The 22599-nt window shown below is 44.5% G+C and overlaps 3 non-coding genes across 3 annotated transcripts; 2 read left to right on the top strand and 1 right to left on the bottom strand.

Moving 5' to 3' along the window:
* Positions 1-13776: 13776 nt before the first annotated feature.
* On the bottom strand, positions 13777-13849 carry trnar-acg (transfer RNA arginine (anticodon ACG)). Its single transcript has one exon. It is a non-coding gene; the product is annotated as a tRNA-Arg (tRNA).
* Positions 13850-17341: 3492 nt separating this feature from the next.
* trnan-guu (transfer RNA asparagine (anticodon GUU)) lies at positions 17342-17415 on the top strand. Its single transcript has one exon. It is a non-coding gene; the product is annotated as a tRNA-Asn (tRNA).
* Positions 17416-19486: 2071 nt separating this feature from the next.
* Positions 19487-19559, top strand: trnah-aug (transfer RNA histidin (anticodon AUG)). Its single transcript has one exon. It is a non-coding gene; the product is annotated as a tRNA-His (tRNA).
* Positions 19560-22599: the final 3040 nt, after the last annotated feature.

Raw genomic sequence — 22599 nt, forward strand, 5'->3', positions numbered from 1 at the left:
TTTAGAGGTTGAAGGAGAGGTGATCAGGTGGTCCACATGATGGTGGAGGTGATGAACTGTGAATCCATCATGGCTCCACTCTCACCCCCATTGTAGTGTTCTTGGTTCACTCTGCCATGGCCCCATGTTGAAGGGTGACTGTCTCATTCAGGTCCAACCCTTTGTTAGACTCTATTAAGTCACTGACTCCTGCAAGGACAAACTGTAATCCTCCTTAGTAGCTTTGGTTATTGATGATCTGCAATGGTTCGTGGGGGGTGGAGCCTATCCCAGCAGCCTTCAGGTGAGGGGCGGGGTTTATCCTGGACAGGTCACCAGTCCATGGCAGGGCCAACACATAGAGACAGATTGATTATAAAAATGTTCATCCCCAGTTTGAAGTTAGAGACAGGATTTAAGTGTGGAAGGTTTTTGTGTCTTCAATTTAATTCAAAGCGTTGTAAACTGTTTCTAACAAACTCTGCTGTTCAACAGTCAAAATGTTTTCTAACCAAGCTGAATGCTCTCATATACTTTTTAAAGTTGAGTTTCTTTCATGTCCTCCTGAGATCAAAGACAGAATTCTAGGTACAAATAAATAAACAATAAAAGCCCCCTGATGACATCATCATCAATTCTGACTTTGATCTGGAGGCTCTTGCTTCAAATAAAAAACGTTGTTCCATGGAAAGATTTGCATATAAACACACAAACAAACACAGACACAGACACACACACACACACACACACACACACACACACACACACACACACACACACACACACACACACACACACACACACACCCTCCCAGTCACTAACCCATATTGTCACCACTTAAACACCACTGGAGTATTGAAAGAGATTCCACAAGATTATGTGCAATGACAAGATTATGTGCCTTTGAGTGCCTCTAAAATTCTCCTACCAGAGAAAAGTTTTCCATACTTTCACACACATTTTTTTAAGACTTTCCAGACCTGTGCCAGCACCCTGTACAGGTGCCTCCACCTCTGGAGCAGCCTGTCCTGAGTGGATCCAACAGTTTCCCATGGGTGACTCTGTCATGGTCTCTCTCCTCCTGCTGTCTCCAATTCTCAGAGCGCTTCTACTGGTTTCTCCCCATCATCCCTGTTGCTAGGCAGAGCACTGGTGAGGACTGAGGCCAGTGATGTCATCACCTCCAGCTGAGACGTGCCAGGTGGTCCTGCTTCATTCAACTCTGCTGCCTCTGCCACTGCCCTGACTGGTGAGGCTGACAGCAGGTTCTCTCTCATCTAAACTCTCTGTTTACAATGGAGGCTGAAATCCTTGTGATTGGTGGTTCAATCATCAGGTCTGTTGAACTCCCAGGTGCCATCACCTGCTGTCTTCCTGGTGCCAAAGTTGTGGACATTATTGAACGTCTCCAGGACTCATCGATCTCCACCCCTCCTGCAGGTTCTCCCTGTCTCTGTGGTGGTTCTTTCTGGTACTCCAGCTTCCTCCCACAGTCCAAAGACATCAAGAGGGTAGTGGTTACCTGGACACTCTAAATGACTGTGAGTGTGAATGGTTGTCTGTCTGTGTGTGTTGGTCCTGGGATGGACTGGCGACCCATCAAGGGTGAACCCCCTCCTCACCTGATGTCAGCTGTGATAGGCTCCACCCCCATGAACCATTGCAGACAATCAGTATAGAAATGGAAACTTAGCTGCTATGTTGAATCACTAAAACCTTCTGAAGTCTACTTTTGCTTCAGTGGAAAAGTAGAATGTTATTAACTCTCTCAATGGTTTGAATTCTGATTTCCACCTCTTTTTAACAGATTCACATTTTTAAAAAAAAACTACTTTCTTTTACCAGAGGACAGTTTTGATCCATCAACCTCTGGGTTCTGGTCCCAGCACGCTTCCTCTGCACCACCATTTATTAAATAGGCCTTGATTTAGTATTATTTATTTCTTCTTTTATTATTATTATTAATTATTTTATTGACTTCACCCTGATAACCAGGAGGTAACCTGGTAGTCAGAGCAGCGGTGCTCAGGTCTGTGGACTCAGAGGAGGATTATGTCTGGATCTTTTCTTTTGATGTCCTGCTGTCTGCTCTTGCTTTTGGAGCTTCCTTCAACAACTACCAGGCCTCCTGGGTACTGTAGGAAACATGGTCAAGTTCTTCTGACTTCTCCAGGAACGTCCTGCTCACATTGGTCTGTCTTCATTTTGACTCCTCCCACTGCCACAATGTCCAGCCTTTATACTCTTGGTGACTGGGGCCCTGGTTGCTGCAGGCCTCAACACCAGCCTGTGGTTGTGAGCAGGGCAGAACAGAACTGACAGTATCTCCCATGCAGGACCTGGGTCAGCGCCTGGTGCCAGCTGGCCAACGTCCTGGAGTTCATTCAGCCTGGAGAACCAGATGCTGGTTCCTTCTTTTACCAGGCAGGAACGGGCAGCAGATCCAAGATCAGTAGGTGTGGATGAAAAAATGAAGAAAAAATAAAAACGAGAAAAAGCAGTTTGGTTTGGAGTGCATTCCTGCCTGATGTTCTTGATTGGTACAACTCTCCTTCAAGTGTGGGGAAAACAGCAAAAAGAATAAAACACTTGACATTGAGAGAACAAAGACTTCTAAGATCAAACACAAAACTCTGAGATCAAAGGTTGAAGTTCCCCAAGGTTCAGTTTTAGCTCAGACCCTCTTCAAGGTGGAACCAGCAGAGGAGCTCAGTAGAGACAACTGGACAGCAGCAGGACAGAACAGAGGCTCTCCACAATGGCAGGAGACAGGAAACAGGTTTGGACCATCTGGGCTTCTGTCCACTTTGATGTTTTTCAAACATTGAAGGAAATTGTAAAAATCAACATTGTGGTAAATGTTGGTTTGCCAGTGTGTTTACATCAGGATTTATATTTGAGAGTGTTTGCTCATCTGTTCCAGAAGCTTCTTCTAGAGTTGAGCCTGGATGAGTGGAGGGACCTTTTTGAACATCAGGACTGGTTTTTGATGGCCTGATGGTGCATCGGGGTCATCATGGTCCTCCACCATCTGCAGGGGTTCCAGGACTGTTGTGGTGTTTGTGGGAACTGCAGGGGGGAGCCCTCAGACCTGGAGAGGAAGTCCTGACACCAGCAGACCCCTCACCACCTGCAGCCTTTTTCCAGCTCCACCAAACCCACCATTCACTGCCTCCTCATCATCTGGGCATCAAAAGCAGCTCAGACCTGCTGCAGCTCAGAGACCTCAGCCATTTTTAGGATGTCTCCATGATTCTCCTTCACAGGATTTTCATTCAGAAACAAGAGAACTGTCAAAGACCACAACAGTTTGCAGCTTGCTGCTAAACAGTACTTCAACTACCATTCCACTGTGTAATGGCAGTGACTGATGTGTACTATATGCAGTACTAATCAAGTACAAGGCAAGGCAAGGCAAGGCAATTTTATTTGTAGAGCCCGTTTTCACCAACAGTTTGTCTCAAAGGGCTTCACATGGCATCATAACAACATCCTCTGCCCTTAGACCCTCACATCGACTGAGGAAAAACTCCATAGAAAACCCTACCCTACAGCCCTGACTGCTACTTTATCTCCAGTGATAGGAAGGATAAGAATGTTGAAATGGACCCAGCAGGAAGAGAATCTCAAGTCATGGCAACTTTACTGAGCAGCACTCTAAACCTGCTTTGTGAAACGGGCCCCTGGTCTCTTTTAAACGCCCGGGCTACAAATTGATCATTTACGGTACATGTAACATGTGTGTGTGCCTCTAATTTACATAAACTGTTAATACCAAGACAAATGCTACCTTCAATTAATCATTCATGTCATGGAACCCTTGGTCTCCATTACATTGGTCAACCAGAGAAGCTTCAACTGGTGACGCTCATTCAACCATGCATGAAGGTCAACCTCCATTATCTGCTGTGCTCCTGAACAGGGGAATTAGCTCAAATGGTAGAGTGCTCGCTTAGCATGTGAGAGGTAGAGGGATCAATGCCCTCATTCTCCAGAATACTTTAACTTGTTCTGTTGATCAGAGGAGCTGCTGGGTGATGAATGCTGATGTTTGTCCACTGCTGTGATAAAGTGTCCCCTGTTACTGAGATGTGGATGAACACCTGCTCAGGTCAAAGCTGCAATGAAGTCAAGTCATCACCCTGTAAAGCAAAAAATAACAACAGTAACACTTTACAAGTAGAACAGGTCCAGTTCCACACTCCTTAAATGAATTTACACCCAACTATTCTTCATGAGCAAGCACATCCTAGCTTAGGCCCAACTTTTCTTGGCGCTCTCCCAGATGCTTGGGAGCTGCTGGGGGAGCGCTAGTTGGGCCTAAGCTAGGAGCTAACCTAAGGTGGTCTGCACCAGCTAATGAGGGCTGGCTAGCTCTCGCAGCTTTGGTGCAGAGCCGCTGCAGGTCCAATTCAACATCGCTAAGCCTCACCTCCAACACAACAAGAAAACTACATTTAACACACTTATCAGTATCACTACAGGAGGCAGAGGAGGAACAAAACATGTGGCACTCTGAGCAGGAGAGAGGAGGACAAGAGGGAGAAGCCATCGTTAGCTTAGCGTGTTTCCAAGGCAGAAAGACTGTTGCTACCAGAATGATGGTCTTTTAAACTTCAGCCAAATAAAGCAATTAGGTATTAATTTTTGGTGGGTAATTAGTCAATGAAATAAGGAATTAGCAGGGAGGATCACACTTTAGCGAGGACAATGAAGCAAGGCTCTACGTTCAGCAACACAGAAAAAGGAGTTGAGGTCACAGGCTTCCTGCAACCAAGGTCAAAAATCCAGGACGGACGAAGGGGAGGACGACAAAGACAAAGACACAAGAAACAGAGATAATAACCTTAAACTCCAGAACAAACATAACACATATTGCCCACACACGCGCACACACACGCGCACACACACACACACACACACACACACACACACACACACACACACACACACACACACATTTTGTGAAACAACTCAGGAGTCATCAGGTGTTTTACTCAGAGGGATTCATTCATGATAAATGAGCATGGAGGAGACCCAGTAATCATCAACACAAGCGTCACATGAGCAGGTCACCACCCACTTTTATTGATTGGTTCTTGTAAGAATCACTCCTAACGCCATCAGGAGGTCATTTTTTGTCCTGCCCTGTCTCAACTGTTGGAGCACAGCTACAGCCTGAACTCTGCCACTACCTTATCCCTCCCTAACATCCTCATACAGACCCACTATCTGGACTAGCCTGACCCCCCCTGACCCTCATCAGTCACTCGTTGTGCCTCACACTGGAGGGAATAGGAGCGTCTGTGAGCTCTGACTGTTGGGATGCACATCCATGCGATGGAAGAGCTGTTTTAAACAGGGAATCATTTGACCTCTTGATCTGTGTGGGCAGGTACAGAGGGACGATTCCATGAACAATAATATTACAAAACAAATGGGTCTTTAGCGTCTTTCTAAAGGTGTCCACAGCGTCCTCATGTCCAGTGGGAGAGCGTTCCAGAGTCTAGAAGCTGCAACCTGGAAGGTTCCCTCTCCTTCAGTGAGGCTGAATCCCTGTGGTCAGGGAGGATAAGGGACCCCACAGGTGTCACTAAAGTGCTTTAGACTGCAAAGCACTCAGCTAATCAAGCTGGGATCAACTGCTGTGGTGATCAAGGTATCATCATATAGAACAAACAAAGAAAACAAAGTTGAGGAAAAGCACACAAAGAAAAAACTATGAACATGAACAGAGCATCTTCAACACCAGATGTCACACGGCTCAGTAGACCTCTGGTTTGACCCCTAGCAGGTCCAGTCTCCAGGGTGCCCCCATCATTCTGCTCTTCAGTCACAGGACATGCAGCAGAATGCCGTCGCTCCTCTGCAGAAGAACATGTGAGAGCGTCTGCTTGCTCTTCTCTGGCTGGACGTAGGGGAGAGTCTGCTTGCTCTTCTCTGGCTGGACGTAGGGGAGAGTCTGTTTGCTCTTCTCTGGCTGGATGTAGGGGAGAGTCTGCTTGCTCTTCTCTGGCTGGACGTAGGGGAGAGTCTGCTTGCTCTTCTCTGGCTGGACGTAGGGGAGAGTCTGCTTGCTCATCTCTGACTGGACATAGGGGAGAGTCTGCTTGCTCTTCTCTGGCTGGACGTAGGGGAGAGTCTGCTTGCTCTTCTCTGGCTGGACGTAGGGGAGAGTCTGCTTGCTCTTCTCTGGCTGGACGTAGGGGAGTGTCTGTTTGCTCTTCAGAAGTTTGCTGGACCTTCACTTGAAGGTCATGATTTTCCTCTTTCAAACAGCTTTTTAAATCATGAAGATTTCCCAGGATTTCCCACTGAGCACTGCTCCTTTTCTTCTTTTGTGTTCTCACTGCACATAGAAGACTCTGAACTTCACCGTTCAGACTGCCAGTCTTTGTGGGGTCCTGGTCCTTCCTTGATTCAAGGTGGGCCAACTCAGCAGTGAAGGTCTCTGTCTCCTGAGATGCAGTAGAAACTCGTCTCCTCAAACATCCATTTTCTGCCTCTCTCTCCTCACTCTGGGACCTCAGCTGTTCAAGAGTCGTCTTCTTCTCAGTGAGTTCTTCTCTCATTTTGTTCTTCTCTGCCTGGATGGAGTTGAGCTCACACTTGAGGTCACACTTCTCCTTGCAAACCATCTTCACCTCAAGCTGAAGATTGTGGACTTGTGTGTTCAGGTCTCTGATCTGAGTCTGGTTCTCCTCCCTCACAGATTCAAGGTTGCCCACCATGGCAGACATGTTCTCTACCAGCTGATATACAATAATCTTCTCTTGTCCAAGACTAGAAACCTGTCCCCACAAATTCTGGTTTTCTGTCCATCTCTTGTCACACAGAGACTGAAGCTGATCAAGTGCACTTTTCTTCTCAGTCAGGTCTTCCTCAAGACATTTCATCTCCACCTGTTCACTCTCCCTCAGAGACTGAACCTGGGTCAGCTCTTTTCTGAGCTCATTGTTCTCTCCATCAACCTTCCTCCCCTCACACTGAAGACTGTGGACTGTTGCGTTCAGATCTTCTATCTGAGTCTGGTTCTTGTCCTGGACCGTTTGGAGGTTGGCCACCACAGCAGTGAGGTTCTGTAGCTCCTGGATTGCTCTTTTATTCTCACGTTCAAGAGTAGAAACTTGTTCCCTCAAATTCTGGTTTTCTGCCTGTGTGTTGTCACTCAGAGACTGAAGCTGCTCAAGGGCAGCTTTCTTCTCAGTCAGGTCCTCCTGCTCTGTCAGCCTGAGAGATGGAGGAGCAGGATCACATTGACCAGGATCATTCAGTGGATAAATACAGCTCCTACTGAGATCCACCAGATCTCTGAATGCTCCAACGATACAATCCAATGGAGTCATAGCCTTCTGTCCTGGGTTGATCTGAAGATCTTGAGCCAGACTAAATCTCCTGGAACTGTCAAGTCTTTAAAGACCAAAACTGCCCCAGAAATGAGGAGTCTGGATTCTTTTCTATAATGTGATGGCAATGACAGTCCTGCAGAGTGACATCACTGACATGACTGATGACTTCAGTCACATGACTGGATGACAGTGTAGATGCCAATGTAGAGGTTGGGGAAATAGTCTCTGAGAATCCAGCTTGAAGCCACGCCCTCTTTGTTCTTCAAAAACCCAAACAGCGACCATCAGTCTCCCTCCAATCCTGTACTTGGTTCAATGTTGCTGTTCCATTTTGCAGCAGCAGGTGTCGCTGTGATACCAGGTTCAGTTCAAGAGTCCCAACTCCAGCTCATGTTGGTGACCTCAGTACCAGGGTAAAATAGCGCTTCAGTGGATCATGTGATCAACTCATGTGTGTCCTCACTGCTCCACAGGTCTGTCAAATGTTCTGTAAAATAGTTGGACCCAGCAGAGCTGCTAGATTAGGAGTTGATGGAGTCGTTGCAGATACCAGGGTCCAAAGTCCAGCTTGAACCTGGTTTGTGCAGTTCTTTGTCAAGCTAGCAGCCATTCTTGTCACTGCCAAGCTAAAGTGACTTCTGTCAACAAAGGTCAACATACAAAAGGATATTTCTACTGGCAGTTGAAGATTTTGATCAAACTCCTTTTTCAGAGCTGGAACCTTCCTCTTGTGTCAGCTTTCTGTTCCCATCTCTATGGTAACGGTCAGTTTTGACCCACGTCTTCAATCAGCTGTCAAATAAACTAAAACAATTTTCTATCCTCCAAGTTGTTTCCATCTCTTGGTGACCTTGTTAGGCTTCCTTATCCATGGAAATATTGATTGATTGTGTGTGTTTAGATTCATGTGTGACACTTCTGTGTGTTCTCTGCAGAGATGTTTCCTGCAGTTGAAGCACAATCCATTTGTCCTGCTGTCCTGACTGCTTGGGCAGTCCTGACACCTCTTTCTTCTGGAACCAGATCCTGAGTGGGGTTGTGGCTGTGGCTGTTCTGGTTGGTGTTGAGGCAGGGCTGCTGAGGAGGACGCTGTTGCACTCTTGGTGGATGTGGGTCCACAACACAAATGCATTCTATGCAGACACATCAAGGATGGTCTTTGTTTGTTGTGTTGTTGTGCAGGTCGATGGGAGAACGAGGCTGATGAGAGTCCCTGAAGCTCCCATGACTGGGAGAGGAGCTGCTGGCAGTGTTGCTGACAGTGCACTTCTGACTTCAGGTTTGGCTCTGATTGTTGCTTTATCATCTTATTTTGATAACTGGTCCAGACAGACCCTCACTATTTGGTCATTCAGTGAAAAACATTTGTTGGTTTGATTTGGTTTAACTAGAGGTTCTTGACAAAGTCAAAAATCCTTGATACAATAAACAAATTGATGTGGTTCTTTGATGCATTTAAATCCTAAAACAGGTCACACAGGAGGAAGGTTAAATCATGTGACCATCATCATAACAGCTGTTGACCTTGTTTAACTAGTTGGTGGTGCTAAATATCACCAGCTTGCTAACGTTAACTAGCTAATGTAGCTAGCTAGCTAATATTATTTTCAAACTTCAGGCCTAAATTTTGGATTGACTGTTAAAATTGTTCCCCTCACCTTTGTAACACCAGGTTTTGTCTTGATGATGTCACTGTCACTGCCTTTCTGATTCTAAAATATAAATGCATCCAAGAATAAAAAGTCAAACTGCCCCTCCATGGAAACATCATATTTAATATACTGCAATATTCTTTTCCAGTGTACTACACTATATTTTTGTTTTATCAGAGAGACTTTAATGTCCGTCTTTGATCTCTAAACTCTGACTCTGATGTCATTGGTGCTGACTGAATTCTACCCCCTGACAGACTGGGAAGGCTCATATTGGTGATGTCATCATAAATATATGAAGGTCTTGTTTCAGTGAATTGAAGTGAAATAACTTGTTATTTTGTTTGTTGTTGTCATGGTGATTCGTGGTATCAGGGCTCCATTGATGATGTCATTTTGTCATGGTTGTACACATGTGACACTCAAGGTGAACGTACTCACAGCTGATTGAGTATCAGGTTCAGAAAAGCTGATCTGACTTGGTCCAGAGTTTCCATCTCAGTGTCAACTCAGGAGTGACTGAGGAGAAGAGTTTCAGAACAGCCACAGTTGGGGGACTTCCATCCAGCAGCCATTTTCTATCCCTGTAAGGAGTGAAGGGATCTGGAGCTGCTGGGTTCAGGTGGATCCAGAACACAAGATGGAGGTCAGTCAGGACCCCAGAAGGAGACCAGCATCTGGAAGGTGGCGATGCTTTAATCTGACACCGTTGTGTCAACAGTTCTGAAATCAGAACAAAAATAAACAGTAGTATTTCCACCTGCTACTCCTGCATGTATTCAAGTGAACAGGAACACAGATTCATGCTCAACTTCTCCTGTGTGTTCATCCACAGTCACCAAACAACAACCAGACTGAAGACCTCCTTCATCTCCCGAGCCATTAAACTGTTAAACTCCTCACTGGAGGGGGGGAGGGCCAACAGAAGGACTGTAGGAGAGGGCTGAGCACCATTAGCTTGCCCCAATAACAACCGGACACTCGTGCAATATAAGAGACTGTACATTATTATTCTTATTCTTATTATTGTTATTATGATTATTATTATAACTATTATATTTTTATTATATTATATCATCATCACCATTATTATATGATATCATCATCATTATTAGTGTTATTAGTATTATTATTGTTATAATAACAATTAAGAACAATTAATATTATGATTATTCCTGTCACTATGCATATATACATAACCATCCAGGTACACACAGGCATGTGTATATATGCATATATATATCTATATATATATCTATATATATATCTATATATATATCTATCTATATATATATATATATATATATATATATATATATATAGATAGATAGATATAGATAGATATATCTATATATATCTATCTATCTATATATATCTATAGATATAGATATATCTATCTATCTATATATATCTATAGATATAGATATATCTATCTATATATATCTATAGATATAGATATATCTATCTATCTATATATATCTATAGATATAGATATATCTATCTATCTATATATATCTATTGATATAGATCTATCTATCTATCGATCTATATCTATAGATATATATAGATAGATAGATCTATATCTATAGATATAGATCTATCTATCTATCTATATCTATAGATATAGATCTATCTATCTATCTATCTATATCTATAGATATAGATCTATCTATCTATCTATATATCTATCTATCTATCTATCTATATATATATATACATATATATATATATATATATATATATATATATATATATATATATATATATATATAGTCTTTGTTTTCTCTTCTTTGCTATTTTTAGTCTAATCTATTGTAACAGTGCTGTGAATGTATGTTGAGGAGAGTGGAATTTCCCTCGCGGAACGTCCAAAAGGGATTAATAAAGTAGTCTGTCTGTCTGTCTGTCTGTCCAAACCAGACAAAAGGGGGTTTGCTAGCATGGCTGCTGAAGTAGAAAGGCTCTGTTTAAATTGAGTCCTTTTTCCATTTCTTTCCTGGCTTCTTCTAGCGGCGCTGTCGTCACTTCCTGTGACCGTGGAGGGAAGGGGTCACCCTTCAGAATAAGTTTGAAATCATTGTTACTTCCTCTTCAACATGCCTTTAGCAGACCAACTCACTAAACAGCTCAGTGAGGTAGTGTGGCTGAGCGGTCTAAGGCGCTGGATTAAGGCTCCATTCTCTGAGGAGGTGTGGGCTCAAATCCCACCACTGCCATCATGTCCCAGGTCTCTGGAGAGGTGTGGCAGGTCTCTCCTCTCTGTGCTGGAGGTGTTGGCTGCTTTTGTCACTCAACAATGTGCAGTAACGCTGAGCTGCCTTCAAGCCAACAACATGGGCACAGTGTACCCAGAGCCACAGGCTCCTCCCAGTATATGCAGCACTGCCAGTGACCTCTGCTTCAGTGTAACAGTGACTCTCCAAACTGAAGCTGATCCAGGAGGAGCCATGGAGCAGACAGGCTCTCTGATTTAATGCTGCTGTCTGTTGAGAGGAACATCCCAGTTGACTCAAACAAGGCTGCTGATGTCTTCAAACCCAGGACCAGAAGAAGAACCCTCCTCTGAGTCCACAGACCTGAGCACCGCTGCTCTGACTACCAGGTTACCTCCTGGTTATCAGGGTGAAGTCATGGTGAGGTGGTCAGTTGTTCCTTGGGTTTTATTCCAGAGGCCTGGGAGTTAAACACTGAAGTAAATCATTTTAATTCTTTACATGAAGTTTCCTGCTGTTTAGCTGGAAATGTAAGACAACTTCCTCCGTGCTGGTGCCCCATCACACACAACAGGTGCACTTGTCCTCTTTTCACCTCTGACCCTCAAACATTCCACCAGTGAACGTCCAGAAACTGAAGCATCAACAGTTCAGCAACAATGGATTCTTCAAATCACCTCTGAAATAAGAGATGAATCTTTACCTGCTGAGGCTTCAGAGCCAAATTGTGAACCTTCAACACTCACATTCCTGTTCTTGTCTCAATCCTGCTCTCCTAAATCAAGACCTGTTCAATAAATGGTAGAACAGAGAGGAGCAGAGGAAGAGAGCTGGGCCAGAACCCAGAGGTTGATGGATCAAAACCATCCTCTGCTAAAAGAAAGGAGCCAAATAAACCTGGTTGTTTTGAAATGTGGATCTGTTAAAAAGAGGTGGAAATCAGAATTCAAACCATTGGGAGAGTTAATAACATTCTACTTTTCCACTGAAGCAAAAGTAGACTTCAGAAGGTTTTAGTGATTCAACATAGCAGCTAAATTTCCATTTCTATGCTGATTGTCTGCAATGGTTCGTGGGGGTGGAGCCTATCACAGCTGACATCAGGTGAGGAGGGGGTTCACCCTTGATGGGTCGCCAGTCCATCCCAGGACCAACACACACAGACAGACAACCATTCACACTCACAGTCATTTAGAGTGTTCAGGTAACCACTACCCTCTTGATGTCTTTGGACTGTGGGAGGAAGCTGGAGTACCAGAGAGAACCCACACAGAGACAGGGAGAACCTGCAGGAGGGGTGGAGATCGATGAGTCCTGGAGACGTTCAATAATGTCCACAACTTTGGCACCAGGAAGACAGCAGGTGATGGCACCTGGGAGTTCAACAGACCTGATGATTGAACCACCAATCACAAGGATTTCAGCCTCCATTGTAAACAGAGAGTTTAGATGAGAGAGAACCTGCTGTCAGCCTCACCAGTCAGGGCAGTGGCAGAGGCAGCAGAGTTGAATGAAGCAGGACCACCTGGCAGGTCCCAGCTGGAGGTGATGACATCACTGGCCTCAGTCCTCACCAGTGCTCTGCCTAGCAACAGGGACGATGGGGAGAAACCAGTAGAAGCGCTCTGAGAGTTGGAGACAGCAGGAGGAGAGAGACCATGACAGAGTCACCCATGGGAAACTGTTGGATCCACTCAGGACCGGCTGGACAGACACAGATCAAAGACAGAATTGATGATGATGTCATCACGAGGCTTTGATAGTGTCTTTATTTGTACCTAGAATTCTGTCTTTGATGTCAGGAGGACATGAAAGAAACACAACTGAGGAAAGTAGAGGAGAACATTCAGCTTCATTAGAAACACTTGAACTGTTGAACAGTAGAATTTGTTTGAAACAGTTTACAACACTGACTGACAGGATTGAAGAGGGAAGAGTTTTGTATTTTCAGTTTAATTCTAACTTTAAACTGGAGATTAACATTTTTAGTCGTTCATATTCTAACACAGAGAGGAAGTCATGTCATTCCCTTTTTAAAAAAAGAAAAACATGTGAAGCTCCTCCCCCCAGCTCCAGATGGACAGACAGACATGAGAGAGGCACGGAAGCAAAGAAGTGTTGTGCTCCTCTCCAGTGCTCTGGTGTTGTTGTGTTCTTCTCAGCTCCATCATGAAGACCTGCTGGCACTGGGCGCTGGTGGAAGTTTGCAGCTCTCACTGGAAAGTCCTGAGGCTCCTCCCACTCTGAAGCAGGCAGTTGCTCCCAGCCAGCCCTCACTTTCACTCTCTGGTGTAGGATTGAAGAACAAAATCAGAATCAAGAACCATCACTGTTTCATTGGGGCTCCTTTCTCCTTGTTCTGATCCAGAAATTCAACAGCTTCTATCATTGATTTGACAGGAAATGTTGATGACACACTGGGATTTTTGTTCTCCTGCTGTCACTGTCAAGTGCAGCTTAACATGAGAGGTAGCAGGATCATTCATGTGTTCATGTTTCCAGCAGACAAGGAGGGAACCTGGGAGGACTTCAGTGACTTTGATCAGTGGTTCTCACTTCATCTTCTCAGTATAAAGTTCAAAGCGAGCTGGCCAGGAGTTGAACCTAGAATCTTCTGATCCGTAGTCAGACGCGTTATCCATTGCGCCACCAGCCCTGTGAAGAAGCTGCTATGTTCATGTGTGCTTGCTTTTACAGAAAAGCCCAACAAGGTGGTGGCATTTTCAGGGGACACAATGGTGCAGTGGTCAGCACTGTGGCCTCCCAGCAAGAAGGTTCAGCTCTCCTCCTATTTGGTTGCTAGGAACCTGAATCAGGCCTCAGTGGAGCGGTGCTGCTGAGGCTGAGTGAGGCTGAGTGAGGGACTGAGCAGGAGCCAGCAGGTCCAAGCAGGTTCAGGCAAACTCCCCTCAGTCCACCAACATCAAAGCAGAGGAACAGAGTTCATCCAACAAAATGGATTCATATCATCTCCTCTTGGAATGTTCTGGAACTACAAGTACACTTAAAATGGCTGACTTATGACAACAGAAGGTACTTTGAAGTAGATTTGATTTATTTAAGTCAGTGACAGTCATTTTTGTTCATTTTTTGTTCTTGTCTTGCCACTGTGAGACAGTCGCTAGAAAACTGACCAACAATAATTTCATGTGGCATGCAATTAACAAAAGACCCACATTGATGGTCGAGGGGTCTGGAGCCTTTCCCAGCATCTACGGGCCAGAGGCAGGGTTCACCCTGGACAGGTCACCAGTCCATCACAGGGCCACATACAGAGACAAACAACCATTCATACCTACGGTCAATTTAGAGTGTCCAATCAGCCTCGTCCCAAATTACACGTCTTTGGACGGTGGGAAGGAACCGGAGTACCCGGAGAGAACCCACGCATTCACGGGGAGAACATGCAGGCTCTACACAGAAAGATTCTGCACCCGAGCACCCGAGCCTGGACTCAAACCCAGAACCTTCTTGCTGTGAGGCCACAGTGCTAACCACTGCACCATCATGCTGCCATGCTCTCTTCTACTTTCCTCAATTGTCTTTCTTTCATGTCCTCCTGAGATCAAAGACAGAATTCTAGCTACTGTCAAAGCCCTGATGACATCATCATTCATATCTGACCATTACAGCTCACTACATTAGCGACTGGGTCCTCGCATGCCATGTTCTTCAAACCAGAGCCGTGGAAACCAGCCACACAGCGAGAAATCTCAGCAGCAAATATTGTCCGCGCTGCGGAGATGACGGGCTTGTTGCACATTGGTTGCTTTGCACACCTTCTTAATTGAAGTCCCTACAGCTGCACGCTTGCTCGGCAGAGTCAGACGCATCGCTGCATTTTTTCATCGTAGCTCTACGGCGAGCCGCATCCTCAGTGAGAAGCAAAGGGTGCTGGAGCTTCCTGAGCACAAGATGGTGATTGACGTGGTGACACGTTGGAATAGCTCACTGGAGATGCTGGACCGTTTCCTCCAGCAGCAACCAGCCATCTCAGCAGCTCTGCTGTCACCTGAAGTACGCAGAAACGAGAAAGATGTCTGCACGTTGACAGAAGTGGACGTAAGAGTAGCAGAGGAAATCATCTCTGAGAATCCAGCTTGAAGCCACGCCCTCCTTGTTCTTCAAAAACCCAAACAGAGACCATCAGTCTCCCTCAAATCCTGTACTTGGTTCAGTGTTGCTGTTCCATTTTGCAGCAGCAGGGGTCGCTGTGATGCCAGGTTCAGTTCAAGATTCCCAACTCCAGCTCATGTTGGTGACCTCAGTGGCAGGGCTCATACAAAAAGAGTCAACACCTTCATTTGTATAACAGAAAATTTCAATGATGTGGTGGCATTTTCTTTTTTTGTGCTGTCTGATTTTCTAAATATCAGGTTTAGATCCTCAAATTAACACTGGGACACCAAAAGAGAACACAGTAATTCTCCAGTGCTCTGGTGTTGTTGTGTTCTTCTCAGCTCCATCATGAAGACCTGCTGGCACTGGGCGCTGGTGGAAGTTTGCGGCTCTCACTGGAAAGTCCTGAGGCTCCTCCCACTCTGAAGCAGGCAGTTGCTCCCAGCCAGCCCACACTTTCACTCTCTGGTGTAGGAGTGAAGAACAAAATCAGAATCAAGAACCATCACTCTTTCATTGGGGCTCCTTTCTCCTTGTTCTGATCCAGAAATTCAACAGCTTCTATCATTGATTGACAGGAAATGTTTATGACACACTGGGATTTTTGTTCTCCTGCTGTCACTGTCAAGTGCCAGTTCAGATGTACTTGACGTTACAGAAAATCCAGCACGGTGGTGCAGTGGTCAGCACTGTCTCCTCACAGCAAGAAGGTTCCAGGTTCTAGTCCTGGCTCCATCACAGGATCTTTCTGTGGAGTCTCCGTGTTCTCCTGTTCCTGTGTGGGTTCTCTCTGGTACTCCAGCTTCCTCCCACAGTCCAAAGACATCAAGAGGGGACGAGGCTGATTGATACTCTAAATTGACTGTAGGTGTGACTGTGAGTGTGAATGGTTGTCTGTCTCTATGTGTTGGTCCTGTGATGGACTAATCACCTGTCCAGGGTGAACCCCGCCCCTCGACCAATGTCAGCTGTGATAGGCTCCACCCCCCACGAACCTTAACAAATAATCAGTGGAGAAATGGAAATTTAGCTGCTATGTTGAATCAGAAAAACCTTTTGAAGTAAACTTTTGCTTCAGTCAGAAAGTGGACTGTTGTTAACTCTCACAATGGTTGGTGATTGTGGAGGAAGACAAAATCCTTATGAACCTCTTTTTAACAGACACACATTTCTATAGATGCAGGTTCATTTTATTTTTCTTCTTTTAGCAGAGGACTGTTTTGATCCATCAACCTCTGGTTCTGGTCCCAGCTCTCTTCCTCTGCTCCTCTCTGCTCTACCATTGACTGAACAGTCCTTGATTTAGGAGAGCAGGATTGTGACAAGAACAGGATTTTGAGTTTCAAATGTTTCCCAGTTTGGCTCTGCAGCAGGAGGTCTTGTAGAAACAGGGACTGACCTGACACCAGCTCCCTCTAGAACAATGGTTCATTCATTCATCGGTGCCAGGAGGCCTAAAAACACACAAACACCAATTCAATCCAGGACCTTGGAGCCTAAACTGAAGCTCCATCACACGGTGGCTCTGCTGGGGCTCCCACAGGTGAGTGAGGCTGAGCTCCAGTCTGCTCTGAGGAGGCAGCAGACATCTGCACCACTCAGAGGTTTGGTTGGTGGCTTTGACAAAATCCCAACAAACTCAAATCCTGTTGAATCAGGAAGTTCTAGTTGAACTCTCATCCACGTCACATGACCAAGAAAACCTCCTCTTTCATTCAGACCAGAACAGACAAACATAGAAACATTGTTTCAGCTTCTGATCAAACAATAACATGTTCTTGATTGTTTGCCATGTTCTATTAATCAGACTGATGATCTCTGGATGTTCTAGGAGGGGGGTCTGTTTCTGATGAAGCCTGTTTGGTCTGGGGGGGTTAAGATGGTGGGGCTGTTTCAGTTCTAGTGCTGAAGGCTTTCACCATGACAGTCAGACTCTCCTCTGTCCTTCATGGTCCCTCAAATGTGCAGTGTGGACCTCACACACTGAAATTTAGCCTGAAAACTCTTCATGAAAAGCAGGAGACTCAGAGTCTCTGTGGCACAATCGGTCAGCGCGCTCGGCTGTTAACCGAGAGGCTGGTGGTTCGAGCCCACCCAGGGACGATGAACAGGCTCTACTGGTGCTTAGGAGTCGCTGTGTTAATGATCTGAATGTGGACGGACAGATTGACCCTCCACAGCAGACTCATGTCACAGATCTCTGGATGAGACGCTTCAGTGTTAAATTTAGTCGTCGTGTGTCATGCAGTGTTGAGGAGGCCTGCTGGCTGTGGGTAAAGTGGGGGCTCAGAGTTTGTGGAGTCTGCTCTGGAATGAAGGGGGTCACTGTCCAGCTCAGGTTAGCGAGGTGGTGGAGAAACCAGTGAGAGCTCTGCCAGCTGGAGCCTCTTGGGTCCTGGGAGGCTTCACTCCTGGAGGTGGAAATGATGAGGAGTTTTAAAATCTGCTCCTCTTTCACGCTGACTTGTTTTCTTGGGTTCCCTCTTTCATTCATGTGTGATTTTAGTCTCAGCTCTCTAAACCTGAATGGAGCCAGAACCCATTTTAAAAGAGCTGCTCTTTTAAACTCCTGGAGATCAAGAGGATCCTGCCATGTTTGTCCAGGAGACCCACAGCACAACAGTCAGTGAATGGGGATGCAGGCAAGCTTTTAATGGGGGTCATTTGAAGTCCCAAGTCCAGTTGGAGCAGAGGCTGGAGTTTGATTCTCCAGGAGGTTTTTGTTGTTGTTTTTTTACCAGTTTCTTTTGATTTGGAGGAAATCATTCCAGGTGTTTGAAAGAAGGTGAGAGCAACTTTGGAAAATGTTCAACTGGTGTTTTTAAATGTCTTTGCACCAACAAATGGTGGACAGGACAGCTTTTGAGACATTTTAATGCCACCGTTCAACAGTGAATCTGCTGGTTTCCTGTTTTTAGGAGCTGATGGGAGCTGCACAGAGAAGCTCTTTGAGACAGGAACCATTCAGAGCTCCATCCTGCTTCTTCCAGCAGGATCCACAGATCCACCAACACACCAGCTGTTTGATGAGTGGAGGCTTTTGACCAGGATTCCTAGACAGCACAGCTGGACTCACGCAACAGCTAACTTGTTAGCACCGACTAGACAGGAGCGCTTCTATGGTTTTACTCAGTGGTTCAATATTTTTAAGAGATGTCCCATTCAGCCTGTGGAGTGATCACTCTTCAGTCTCCTGTTCTGTTTTATTAAAATATTCATTTAAAAGCTCCTGAGAGAGAGAGAGGGAGAGGGAGGGAGAGAGAGAGAGGGAGAGAGAGAGATAGAGGGAGGGAGAGAGAGAGGGAGAGAGAGAGGGAGAGAGAGAGGGAGAGAGAGAGAGAGAGGATCAAACTGATCTCAAACTTGACTTCAAAATTCTGATTATAATCATTTTTACTCCTTGATAGATTCATCACTACAGTGTCATAGAGGGTCCATTACTATTGCAGTATATTAAAGAATATAAGAACGAGGTTACCATCCATGGAAATATAGTATTTCATGTATTGCAGTATATTTTCAAAGATATAACACTTTAATTTTTTTTAATAAGAGAGGCTTTAATGTCTGTCTTTGATGTCTAAACTCTGACTCTGATGTCATTGGTGGTGACTGAATTCTACCCCCTGACAGACTGGGAAGGCTCCTATTGGTGATGTCATCATAAATACATGAAGGTCTTGTTTCAATGTTTTAACATTAAAGCTCATCTTGGTAAAACAATCAAGTTACCTGAACTAAGTTCTTGAAAAAAATGACTGTCACTGACTTAAATAAATCAAATCTACTTCAAAGTTCCTTCTGTTGTCATAAGTCGGCCATTTTAAGTGTACTTGTAGTTCCAGAACATTCCAAGAGGAGATGATATGAATCATTTTGTTAGATGAACTCAGTTCCTCTGCTTTGATGTTGGTGGACCGAGGAGAGTTTGCCTGAACCTGCTTGGACCTGCTGGCTCCTGCTCAGTCCCTCACTCAGCCTCACTCAGCCTCAGCAGCACGGCTCCACTGAGGACTGATTCAGGTTCCTTGCAACCAAATAGGAGGAGAGCTGAACCTTCTTGCTGGGAGGCCACAGTGCTGACCACTGCACCATTGTGTCCCCTGAAAATGCCACCACCTTGTTGGGCTTTTCTGTAACAGCAAGCACACATGAACATAGCAGCTTCTTCACAGGGTTGGTGGCGCAATGGATAACGCGTCTGACTATGGATCAGAAGATTCTAGGTTCAACTCCTGGCCAGCTCGCTTTAAACTTTATACTGAGAAGATGAAGTGAGAACCAGTGATCAAAGTCACTGAAGTCCTCCCAGGTTCCCTCCTTGTCTGCTGGAAACATGAACACATGAATGATCCTGCTACCTCTCATGTTAAGCTGCACTTGACAGTGACAGCAGGAGAACAAAAATCCCAGTGTGTCATCAACATTTCCTGTCAAATCAATGACAGAAGCTGTTGAATTTCTGGATCAGAACAAGGAGAAACCCACCCCTCACAGCCAGAAAAGCAATCTGGTATACGCTGTCAGATGCAGTGAGGCCTGCACGGATCTCTACATAGGGGAAACCAAACAGCCCCTCAACAAGCGCATGGCCCAACATAGAAGAGCCAACTCTGGAGGACAGGACTCAGCGGTTTTCCTCCACCTCAAGGAGGAAAGCCACTCCTTCCAGGATGACCATGTCCAAATACTCGACAGAGAGGACAGATGGTTTGAAAGAGGAGTTAAAGAAGCCATCCACGTCAGGATAGAGAAACCATCTTTGAACAGAGGAGGTGGACTGCGACATTTCCTTTCACCTATTTACAACCAAGTCCTTTCAAAACTTCCCCAAAGAGCTCAGCTGAAAGACCCATGTGGAACGGCTGATGCCAGCACAGCCCATTAGCATCTGAGTGGTCGGTGAAACTCCCTAACGACCACCCCTGAAACTCCCTGACACCGCACAACGACTGTCGTTTGGGGAGGCCAGGTGAGTCTCGGGAGGGTCGTTTCCACCACAATAGCACTGACCACTCCCACATAGGTTTATAAGCTGGAGTTTCCACACTCTTCACTAGAACTGAAGAAGCCTCTCGGATGAGAGGTGAAACGTCTTCAAGATAAACTTACGTCCAGTTGACCAGATTTTACTTCGCTTCGATCTACGATGACCTGGATGAATGAGAACCTACACATACATTACTGTCAGCATCACTTTGAGTTTATTAGCAACTATCACTACATTACTGTTAGCATCATTTTGAGTTTATTAGCAATTCTTACGACATCACTGTAGCATTAAATTGAGTTCATTAGCAACTCTTACTAAATGACTGCCAGCATCACTGTGAGGTTGTTCGAAACTCTTACTACATTACTGTAAGCATCACTGAGTTGATTAGCAACTATCACTACATTACTGTTAGCATCATCTTGAGTTCATTAGCAATTCTTACGACATCACTGTCCCATCAGTTTGAGATCATTAGCAATTCTTCTGACATCACTGTCGCATTATTTTGAGGTTCAAAGCAACTCTTACTACTTTACTGTTGCATTATTTTAAGTTTCGTAGCACCCTTACGACATGACTGTCAGCATGACTTTAACTTTATTAGCAACTATCACTACATTACTATTAGCATCATTTTGAGGTTAGTAGCAACTCTTACTACATGACTGTCAGCATCACTTTGAGGTTGTTCGAAACTCTTACTACATTACTGTAAGCATCACTGAGTTAATGAGCAACTGTCACTACATTACTGTTAGCATCATTTTGAGTTCATTAGCAATTCTTCCGACATCACTGTAGAAATATTTTGAGGTTCGTAGCAACTTTTACTACATTACTGTCGCATTATTTTGAGGTTCGTAGCAACTCTTACTACATGACTGTCAGCATCACTTTGAGGTTGTTCGAAACACTTACTACATTACTGTAAGCATCACTGAGTTAATTAGCAACTATCACTACATTACTGTTAGCATTTTTTTGAGTTCATTAGCAATTCTTACGACATCACTGTCCCATCAGTTTGAGATCATTACCAATTCTTCTGACATCACTGTCGCATTATTTTGAGGTTCGAAGCAACTCCTACTACATGACTGTCAGCATCACTGAGTTTATTAGAAACTATCACTACATTACTGTTAGCATCATTTTGAGGTTGTTCGAAACTCTTACTACGAATCTAACAGTAATGGAGTGAAACTTTCGAATAACCTCAAAGTGCTGCTGACAGTCATGTAGTAAGTGTTGCTACAAACCTCAAAATAATGCGGCAGTAATGTAGTACAAGTTGCTTCGAACCTCAAAATATTGCGACAGTGATGTCGGAAGAATTGCTAATGAACTCAAGACGATGCTAACAGTAATGTAGTGATAGTTGCTAATCAACTCAGTGATGCTTACAGTAATGTAGTAAGTGTTTTGAATAACCTCAAAGTGATGCTGACAGTCTTGTACTAAGAGTTGCTATGAACCTCAAAATAATGCGACAGTGATGTCGGAAGAATTGCTAATGATCTCAAAATGATGCGACAGTGATTTAGAAAGAATTGCTAATGAACTCAAAATGATGCTACAGTGATGTCGTGAGAATTGCTCATAAACTCAAATAATGCAAACACTAATGTAGTGATAGTTGCTAATAAACTCAAAGTGATGCTGACAGTAATGTAGTAAGAGTTGCTACGAACCTTAAAATAATGCAACAATAATGTAGTAAGAGTTGCTACGAACCTCAAAATAATGTGACAGTGATGTCAGAAGAATTGCTAATGATCTCAAAATGATTCGAAAGTGATTTAGTAAGAATTGCTAATGAACTCAAAATGATGCTAACAGTAATGGAGTGAACGTTTCGAATAATCTCAAAGTGATGCTGACAGTCATGTAGTAAGAGTTGCGACGAACCCTAAAATAATGCGACAGTAATGTAGTAAAAGTTGCTACGAACCTCAAAATATTGCGACAGTGATGTCGGAAGAATTGCTAATGAACTCAAAATGAGGCTAACAGTCATGTAGTGATAGTTACTAATCAACTCGGTGATGCTTAATGTAATGTAGTAAGTGTTTCAAATAACCTCAAAGTGATGGTGACAGTCATGTAGTAAGAGTTTCTACGAACCTCAAAATAATGCGACAGTGATGTCAGAAGAATTGCTAAAGATCTCAAAATGATGCGACAGTGATTTAGTAAGAATTGCTCATGAACTCAAAATGATGCTAACAGTAATGGAGTGAACGTTTCGAATAACCTCAAAGTGATGCTGACAGTCTTGTACTAAGAGTTGC

Source organism: Aulostomus chinensis, chromosome 1 (genome assembly GCF_037954235.1).
Source record: "Aulostomus chinensis isolate RoL2024-O1b breed Wild chromosome 1, RoL_Achi_v1.0, whole genome shotgun sequence".
Taxonomy (NCBI): domain Eukaryota; kingdom Metazoa; phylum Chordata; class Actinopteri; order Syngnathiformes; family Aulostomidae; genus Aulostomus; species Aulostomus chinensis.